Below are 11,118 nucleotides of genomic sequence, written 5' to 3'. Positions count from 1 at the left end.
TATATATATATGTATGTATATATGTATATATATGTATATATATATGTATGTATATATATATATATATATAATATATATATATTGTATATATAATATATGTGTATGTATGTATATATATATTTATGCATATATGTATGTATGTATGTATATATATATATATTATACATTGAGAGACAGTTTTGTGCTTTTTCATGGGCTCCTAAGGAGCGTTTTGTTCGAATACCTTGTTGCGCATTGTTTTTTGGATTTTTAAATTCCTGGATTTTCCTGAAGAGAATGCTGCAAAATGGTCTCCTATTCAATCCGAATTTGGAAATTTGCGGCCTTGAAACATGTGTAGAAAATAATAAAAGGAATTCTGTAGAATCTTCGTTCAGCTCCATTTCTTCCCTTCACTAAATATATTAAACTTCAATTATCCGCGCTAAGGCACGGTTGCGACACCCCCAAGGTCGTAACTTCAACCAACCGTGTTTTTTTTCTGTTGTGATTTTTGCTACCCAGGTATCGGTTAAATTTTGAATAATCCTTAACAAGATAATTCATTTTTCCATTTAATATATTTATATATAGATATATATATATTATATAATATATATATATATATATATATATATTGTGGAAATCTTAAGATGCCATTCTTGGAGAAATATGTATGAAAATATTATTTTAAAAAAACACATGCATTATAAGAATGTAAATAAATTGCTATTCTTTATGGCTATTTGATTTCATTAAACACGGTAGGATGAGAAACAAAAGCAAAATCGATTTTGGCAGGATTTCAAGTCAGAACATAAAAAAGACATAACCAAATATCGCCAAATATTTCGGCCAATCGTCTGAGTTTTCCAGTTTATCGCCCAATTAATTGAAAAGTACTGAACAATTCAGGATGTTATTGTTATAAGTTGTAATTAACTGTATAAATATTTCTGTCTGCTAATTATTTATCTCTTTATTGTATAGGTAATTAACTACTTAATTAGCTATTTAACACCTACAGAAATGTTCATCTTGAATTCCTAGAATCGAAATTAAAGATCTCTGCTGGTTGGTATAACGTTAAGTAGAAGGTGTTTCCCTAGATAAACAATTTAGTAGCTTCAGTTAAGGAGTGGACAATTGCTAACTTCTCGCTCTTCAAATCCGTTTACAATAAATATAGAAATAAATAAGTAGGCGACTTGAAAATTTCGAAATGCTTACAAAAATTCGTTAAAAGTGATTGAGCGCTATTTTTTTAAGGTGCTGCTGAGATAGAAAGATAGATATAACAGGGAAAGAATAGGGTAAATATTATTTAAACAAAAAATATTTAATCAAACAGAAAATTAGAAATATTCATTTTTGTGTTTGCTTTCTACGATATTTTATGTGGAACAAAAAGGTACACGACTCCGTTGTGAAAGTGTTCGCCTTATCGTTTAATTATTTATTTGTTTCAGTCAGTGGACTGCGGCCATGCTGGGACACCGCCTTGAAGGGTTTTAATCGAACAGATCGACCCCCAATACTTGTTTCTTTTTTTAAGTTTGGTACTTACTCTAACGGTCTATTTTGCCGAACCACTAAATTACGGAGACATTAACAAACCAACACCGATCGTCAAGCGGTGGTAAAGACAAACAACACAAACACACAACACACACACACACATATATATTCTTTTATTCTTTTACTTGCTTCAGTCATCTGACTGCGGCCATGCTGGAGCACCACCTTGGACTATACACACACATATGCACACACACATTCACACACCCACACATACACACGGCAGGTTCTTTCAATAGATAGATAGATAGATAGATAGATAGATAGATAGATAGATAGATAGATAGATAGATAGATAGATAGATAGACGATGGGTTTCTTTTAGTTTCTGTCAACAAAATCCACTCACGAAGCTTTGGTAGGACTGGGGCTATAGAACAAGACACGTGCAACGGTGTCTATGTCTACCCATGACTACATAGGTACTTAAAACCGTTCGCAAAAGCATAGTACATGCGACCAAGCCACACTCATTCACGAATGATTGCTGCCTCTACCTTCCTAAAATAGTTGTGTTGTAATTGATATAGTCTGGAAAAATGAGATTGTCAATAAAATATAAACACACTCCCAGTGGTTTTAGTTCTCGTTCATATCGCTGTTCGTTTTTAGAAAAGCTTTCATCAAACAACTGTGTAAGTTTCTTCTCCTTTTTCTTTGTATTTTTATTTCATCGGCATCATAATATTTTATTTTTAATATGTACATAATAACCTTCAAATCTTATAATAATTCTACTAGTCACTCCGTTACTTAGCCCGTCTGTAACGCTTCCACGTGATTAGTTGAAGGGAAAGCGAGGAATAGGAGGGTGATGTGGTGAGGGATGTGGGGGAGATAGCGAGAGGAGATATGGGAGGGGAGGGAGAGGTGCTGGTGCGTGAAATGTGTACTTTTTTAAACTAAGTTTTTTCTTTCGTTACTTAGCCCGTCTGTAACGCTTTCGCGTGATTAGTTGAAAGGAAAAGCGAAAAGCGAAAGAAAAAGGAGAGAGTAGAAGAAGGTGAGGTGAATAATGAGAGAGAAAGAGGGTGAGTGTTGTGTATTAAGTCTCTACAATTGTGCATAAAGTAGATAAAGTGTATATATATATATATATATAAAGTGCATTAAGTAATCATCTTATTCCAATTCCCTTCACTTTTCAATGATTAGCAGATGAGCGATATCTTCTTAGGATAAAGTTTTCAGAAATAACCCAATAAGTTTACCATTAATTCCGTGAAATATTCACGGGTCCAGTTAGTAAATAACGTAACTTTTAACTTTTTATAAAATACATTGAAAGAAAAGAAATTACTCTTGCAAAAGTGTTTACTGTCCCAAATCTAGCACAACATTCAATCATTGCGTTCATTTTGCTGTATATCTATTGGTGTTGTTAGACAGAGATGTGAAAATATAAAATGAAAAATTGTGTCATGGTTACAGAGTTACAGAGAAATGTGTCAGTTCTACCAAATAACCAACTAAAAACAATATGAAAACATTTGAAATTGAGCGAGCGATGTATATATATATATATATATATTCTTTTATATATATATATATATATATATTTTCTTTTATTCATTTATTCTTTTACTTGTTTCAGTCATTTGACTGTGGCCTTGCTGGAGTACCGCCTTTAGTCGTGCAAATCGACCCCAGAGCTTATTCTTTGTAAGCCTAGTACTTATTCTATCGGTCTCTTATGCCGAACCGTTAAGTTACATGGACATAAACACACCACCACCGGTTGTCAAGTAGGACAAACACAGACACACAAACATACACCACACACACACACACACACACACACACACACACACATATATATATATACATATACGACGGGCTTCTTCCAGTTTCCGTCTACCAAATCCACTCACAAAGTGCCACGTAGTGGAACTGAACCCATGACCATGTGGTTGGTAAGCAAGCTATTTACCACACAGCCACTCCTGCACCTATCTATCTATCTATCTATCTATCTATCTATCTATCTATCTATCTATCTATCTATCTATCTATCTATCTACTCTTTTACTTGTTTCAGTCATTTGACTGCGGCCATGCTGGAGCACCGCCTTTAGTCGAGCAACTCGACCCGGGACTTATTCTTTTGTAAGCCCAGTACTTATTCTATCGGTCTCTTTTTGCCGACCGCTAAGTAACGGGGACATAAACACACCAGCGTCGGTTGTCAAGCAATGCTAGGGGACAAACACACTCACACAAACACACACACGCATATATATATATATATATATATATATTACATATATACGACGGGCTTCTTTCAGTTTCCGTCTACCAAATCTACTCACAAGGCTTTGGTCGGCCCGAGGCTATAGTAGAAGACAGTTGCCCAAGGTGCCACGCAGTGGGGCTGAACCCGGAACCATGTGGTTGGTAAACAAGCTACTTACCACACGGCCACTCCTGCCATCAAAGTGACACTGGGGTAAAATATATGAATATATATATATATATATACACACACACATCGCTTGCTCATTATATGTATATATATATATATTATATATATATATGGAGAGAGAGAGAGAGAGAGAGAGAGAGAGAGAGAGAGTAAACCACAAATATTTGAGAACATGTTACACTAGACAAATATAGTTACTTGATAATAATTTCGAGAGAATTTCGTTTGTGTAAGAAAATATCACGAGAATTCTGAAATACGTTGGAAGTAAAACGGCTACACAAATCACCTTTTTTAACTTCTAGAACAAGGAAGCAAAACATTAAATAATCTTTTCCTAGATATACATAGGACGAAGAAATTGTCCTTGTGCCATAACAAATATATCTATAACAAATATCATCATAGGCGCAGGAGTGGCTGTGTGGTAAGTAGCTTGCTAACCAACCACATGGTTCCGGGTTCAGTCCCACTGCGTGGCATCTTGGGCAAGTGTCTTCTGCTATAGCCCGGGCCGACCAAAGCCTTGTGAGTGGATTTGGTAGACGGAACTGAAAGAAGCCTGTCGTAGTATGTATGTGTGTGTATTTGTGTGTCTCTGTTTGTCCCCTAGCATGCTTGACAACCGATGGGGTGTGTTTACGTCCCCGTCACTTAGCGGTTCGGCAAAAGAGACGACGATAGGATAAGTACTGGGCTTACAAAGAATAAGTCCCGGGGTGATTTGCTCGACTAAAGGCGGTGCTCCAGCATGGCCGCAGTCGGATGACTGAAACAAGTAAAAGAAAAAAAGAAAGAAAAAGAAAGAAAGAATTTGTTTTGCAAACCGATAACGGTAAGTGTGGATAAAACGATAGTTCCACAAACCATTATCGTTTTTTTCAAAAGTTTTCTTCTTTGCCGTCCGTTTGAATACTCGATTATCATTTTGCTTTTCATCCTTTTGGGGTCGATAAATTAAGAACCAGTCGAGTATTGGGGTCGACGTGATCGACTATCCCCCGCTCCCAGATTTTCGGCCTTGTGCCTACAGTAAAAAAGGATTATCATCATAGTCATTGTTGCTGTTACTACTACTACTACTACTACTACTACTACTACTACTAATGCTGCTGCTGCTGCTGCTACTACTACTACTACTACTACTACTACTACTACTACTACTGCTGCTGCTGCTGCTGCTGCTACTACTACTACTACTACTACTACTACTACTACTACTACTACTATATTTAATATTGTTAAGCTGGCAGAATCGTTTGCATGCTAGACAAAATGCTTAGCGGCATTTCTTCCGAATTTACGTTTTGAGTTAGGACACCGCCGGGGTCGATTTTGTTTTTCATCCTTTCGGGGCCGATAAAATAATTACTATTTGAGCGCTGAGGTCGATGTAATCGACTAACCCCTTCTCCCGAAATTGCTGTCCTTGTACCAAAATTATTATTATTATTATTGAGTGAGAGAGCAGTTCATGCCATCAAAGTGACACTGGGGTAAAATATACGAAGCCCAATATACCCATCATGACTACCCGTCTGATAAAGGTACACCAGGCACATGCATCACAACCATATGTGCGCGACATGGTGATCTCATATCAAGATAAACAGCACATGACCTTGCAGGTGGGGCCCAGTTAGAATTTTCTTATTATTATTATTATTATTATTATTATTATTGTTATTATTATTATTATTATTATTGAGTGAGAGAGCAGTGCATGCCATCAAAGTGACACTGGGGTAAAATATATGAAGCCCAGTATACCAATCATGACTACCCGTCTAATAAGGGTACACAAGGCGCATGCATCACAAACATATGTGTGTGACATGGTGATCTCATATCAAGATAAACAGCACATGACCTTGCAGGTGGGGCCCAGTTAGAATTTTCTTCTGGTTGAGTAACCTATCCGCTCGAAAGGTCCCTGAATAAGGTTTGTTTAAGGATGTTGAACGAAACACCCATGTTTCCAAAGGTGAATTATCCAAACCTCTAAGAATCTCTCCCAACACATGGTTATGATGCTCCCGCACTACTTCTGCTCGTGATCAGAGATGCACATATCGTCAGCCACCAAGAGACATGCTCAACTGGTTATGGTCAAACAACTGACAAGCAAATTTGTGGTATTGAACAGAATATTTGCTATAGCCCTTCTTCTATACCAAGACAAAGCAATGTACATGATAACACTTCCAATCAGTTAAGATCAGAAGCCATAAGAGCCACTGCATCAGAGTATGGGAACTGCATCGGGGTATTTATAATTATTATTATTATTGTTATTATTATTATTCAACATTTGATAGTTTCAGGCAGATTGCTACTGCATCACCTGCTGCACCTCCATGTTGCTGGGGTGTGTGCAGTATTACATGTTCTTTTTTTGTTGTTGTTGGCGGAGTGCAAACTCTTCTCTGCATCGTATCGCATCAGTTTTGTTGGGAAACCAATGAGGATTTCCGATGTCCACACCTTACGCTAAATCATTAGTCATAAACATTAGTCACAAACAAAACCGGTGCTCTCAAGTGAAAATTTCTTGAAATATAAGTTTTATCATGTGACACAGACAGATTAGTTTTTACCCTCTCTTCCTAAAACCAATGTCAGGATTTGGCTCAAGAAACATTTAACCACCATGTATCATGAAATAAATTCAGTGGATTATAATAGTTTTTTTCCTGTCTTGACACAAATATCTGGCTGATAATAGTGTTTCGCTTCTTGGTGTCAATTGCATCATATTTTAAGTGAACGTTTCCGACGAAGAGCTCCGCTCGAAACGTTGAAATCCTCCTTCTTTCCTTCTTTCCTGAGCGTCCAATAATACTATATTTGTTCCACATCCTCGCGTTGTTGTGTTTTCTCTTTGTCTTTTCATGTTTGGATTAACTTTATATATATATATATATATATATATATAATATGAGAGAATATTATTCCAAACTTACAGGGAAAAATCTAATTTAGAAATACTAAATCAAATTTCACAAAATATTATATATATATAAATTAGAAAAAACTCACCTTTTATCAATTCAATAATGAAAAATTAAGTTATACCATTTAGAAAAATTACATATTATAAAAAGATAAAACATATAACTATGATTAAGTAATGTGCAAAATAATAAATAAAACGTATATATATATATTATATATATATATATATATATATATATATTATATATATGTATGTATGTATGTAGTATGTATGTATGTATGTATGTATGTATGTATGTATGTGTGTGTTTGTGTGTCTTTGTTTGTCCCCCCAACATCGCTTGGCAACCGATGTTGGTGTGTTTACGTGCCCGTAACTTAGCGGTTCAGCAAAACAGACCGATAAAATAAGTACTAGGCTTCCAAAGAATAAGTCAAGGGGCCGATTTGCTCGACTAAAGGCAGTGCTCCAGCATAACCGCAATCAAATGACTGAAACAAATAAGAGAATAAAAGAATGCGTAAACAAGCTTCGGAGAGGGGTTGAAACCATGTCACACTTCTAAGAAATGGCTGTTAACTTGGTTGCATCTCGTTCTACGGATGGCTTTCTTTTGTTACACGATAACTAACTCTCGCAATAATATTCTGCTCCATGACATTTTAAAAGAATTTTTTAATAAGTTTTCTACATATAGGCGCAGGAGTGGCTGTGTGGTAAGTAGCTTGCTAACCAACCACATGGTTCCGGGTTCAGTCCCACTGCGTGGCATCTTGGGCAAGTGTCTTCTGCTATAGCCCAGGGCCGACCAATGCCTTGTGAGTGGATTTGGTAGACGGAAACTGAAAGAAGCCTGTCGTATATATGTATATATATATAGGTGTGTGTGTGTATATGTTTGTGTGTCTGTGTTTGTCACCCTAGCATTGCTTGACAACCGATGCTGTTGTGTTTACGTCCCCGTCACTTAGCGGTTCGGCAAAAGAGACCGATAGAATAAGTACTGGGCTTACAAAGAATAAGTCCCGGGGTCGATTTGCTCGACTAAAGGCGGTGCTCCAGCATGGCCGCAGTCAAATGACTGAAACAAGTAAAAGAGTAAAAGAGTAAAGAGTAAGAGTATATGCTTATTATACACGCACGTGCGGAGACACACACACACACACACACACACGTATCTATAACTATATGTATCTGTGTGTGTATGTATATATTTATGTATCATGTGTGGGACCAAACGGATGTTGTTATACATCGCTTCCATGTGACTTTACTACTCTGGTTTGGCAAGCCGGTCAACATTCCCCCCCTGATCGGTAAGCTAGTCCATCGCAGGGTTACCCATTTACAGCTGAGCGGGCTGAAGCAACGGGAAAAGGAAATGTTTTACTCAAGAATACAACGCCCAACCAGTTTGAGAATCAAAACCACGATCTCATGACTGTGAGTGGAATACACCTAATCACTAGGCTACGCGCCTTTATTTATGGTCTTATATATATATTTTTATACGTTTCAGCGTTAAGGCTGTGGCTATGCTGGAGCACCACCAGTGTAATCGGCTTTTCATTGGCCAATCTTCTATGATTGGCTTTTGGTGAAGGAGCGAGTTTGACACTTCAGTTCTCTTTTGAGTTTTCTGCCTTGATATCTGTTCATCTGGAACCTCGGATAGCAGGAGGTCAAATTGTTTCTTTAAAACATCTACTCCTATTCCATAAAGATCCCTCAAATATTTTGGCAAGGCGTTAAATAGCTGTGGGCCCTTCAATCCCAAGCTATAGCAGAAAATGGTCCTCACTCTAAACGGAATAGCTAGGATGTCGGAGTAATGTCAGAGGCTGGTATAACTTTCGATACCAAATTGGGTCATCCCATAAATAATGCGGTTTTCTCAATTGCAAGAACTAAAATTCGGAGGGGGACGCCATAGACTACTTGCATCAACTTGCTATAAAAGCAGGTTGTAATTTTACCTTGACCTTATTCATAGTGCAAGTTTTGAAGAGAGCAGTTCGATTTTAAGTTATATTTTCAAAGCTAAAATGGAAGTGACAAAGCAACATATTCGATACATTTTGCTTTATGAGTTCAATAAAGGCAGCAACAGAATGGAAAGTGCGAGGAATATTAATACAGTATATGGGGATCGGACAATAAGCGTAAGCCAGTGACAACGGTGGTTCCAGAAATTCCGAGCTAGAAACTACAGCCTAGAAGACAAGCCTCGTCCTGTAAGATATGTAGAGCTCGAAGAGGACGTCCTGCAAACCCATCATAACTTGAAAAACTAGCAGAGAAGCTTGGATTTGGTCATTGAACCATTTATCGACACCTGCGTGCCACCGAAAAAGACAACAAATTAGGTCAATGGGTTCCTCACAAACTTTCCAAGTCTAATCACGCACAGAGAGTAAATGTGAGTACTTCTTTGCTGTTACGTCTCACGAATGAATCTTTTTTGAACCGAATAGTGATTGGTGACGAGAAATTGGTTCTCTATAAAAATATCAAGTGCCGAAGACAGTAGGTAGAGAAGGGAGAAACACCGGCAGTCCGGGCTAAAGAATGTCTTCATCTACGTAAGGTGTTGTTATTTGTTTGTTGGGATATGAAAGGTTTAGTCCACTTTGAACTTTTAAGCCAAACCAAACGATAACAAAGATCTACCGCGAGCAGTTTGAGCGGCTTAAATCAGCGCCAGAAGGCAAATGACCATCTTTATTTTCAAGACGAAATGTGTTCTTCCATCAGGATAACGGTCACCTACATACTGCGAGGATAAGATTCCAAAGACTAAAGCGGTTTGAATGGAAAACGATGCCCCACCTACCATATTCGCCGGACATTGCCCCATCTGATTATCATTTGTTCTGCAATCTTCAAAATCATTTCGACGGAGAAAATATGAATTCTGTAGATGAGATCAGAGCAATACTGGAGGAATATTTTTCGTCACGGACAAGTGAATTTTGGAAGAGAGGCCTTGCAAGTCTACCAGATAGATGGAAGAGCATTGTAGAAAATGAAGGAGGGTATATTTTAGATTAAAAATGAACTTAATTTTGAAAAATAAAAGTATAAAAAAACTGCATTATTTATGGATGAATATATATATATATATATATATATATATATATATATATCATATCATATCATATCATATATCTCCGTGAATTTCAAACACACATCTTCATTGATCTTCTCCATGGCTTTAAATTTTCAAATAACTTCTCTTTCCCGACTGAAATTTCTTAGTTTACAATGTAATATCTCGTTTCTGTGTTAAGTATGAAAGTTGTGATTCTGCATTGTTTTATTCTAAGTGTGCATGTGTGAGTGTGTGTGTGTGTGTGTGTGTGTATGTGCATGTGTTTGTGTGTGTGTGTGTGTGTGTGTGTGTGTGTGTGTGTGTGTGTGTGTGTGTGAGTGTACATAATGTATTAACAAAGATCGGGGCCAAAGTATTACACTCTAATGCAGTAGCTTAATGTTGTAAAATACTCAATTTAGACAAAAGATTTTCTTTTTTAATGTACATAGAACCCCAAATATTTAAGCAGCAAATAATGACTTTCTCATTGTTTTAATTGCACACATACATACATACATACATAAACACACACACGCGTAAATACATACACACATACATACATACATACATACATACATACATACATACATACATACATACATACATATATGTAGATATATGTATACATGTATGTATTTATATATGTGTGTATGTCTGTCTGTCTGTATGTATACATGCATATAAATATTACAATTCTATCACTATCATGACTGATTTCTTTTTAGAAACTTAGCCATACGATCTGGTTTCAATTTATCGAAAACAGCTGATCAAAAAGCAGTTCAGCGAAAAAGCATTTGATCGAAATAATTGTTGTTTGAATCAGCAATCGAATTATTAGAAATATTTGAAATACGAAAAGTAGGCTAAAGGCAAAAAAAAAAGAAGTTATATTACCATGTTTCATTAAAATTTCTTTATTAAAATATGACACATACAAAAGCGTATGTGACATATTTATGTTTCACGTGATCATGTGATCCCGTGTCCGACCAGGCAATCAGATTTTGTTGCACATCGCTGGTCACAATGCACATTTGCATTGCTTTAGCCTTCAAATGACGCCACCCCGCTGGCTAGGCAAGCAGG

This window comes from Octopus sinensis, linkage group LG8 (assembly GCF_006345805.1).
Source record: "Octopus sinensis linkage group LG8, ASM634580v1, whole genome shotgun sequence".
Lineage (NCBI taxonomy): Eukaryota > Metazoa > Mollusca > Cephalopoda > Octopoda > Octopodidae > Octopus > Octopus sinensis.
The sequence above is the reverse complement of the archived record's forward strand: the minus strand, read 5'-3'. Positions refer to the sequence as shown.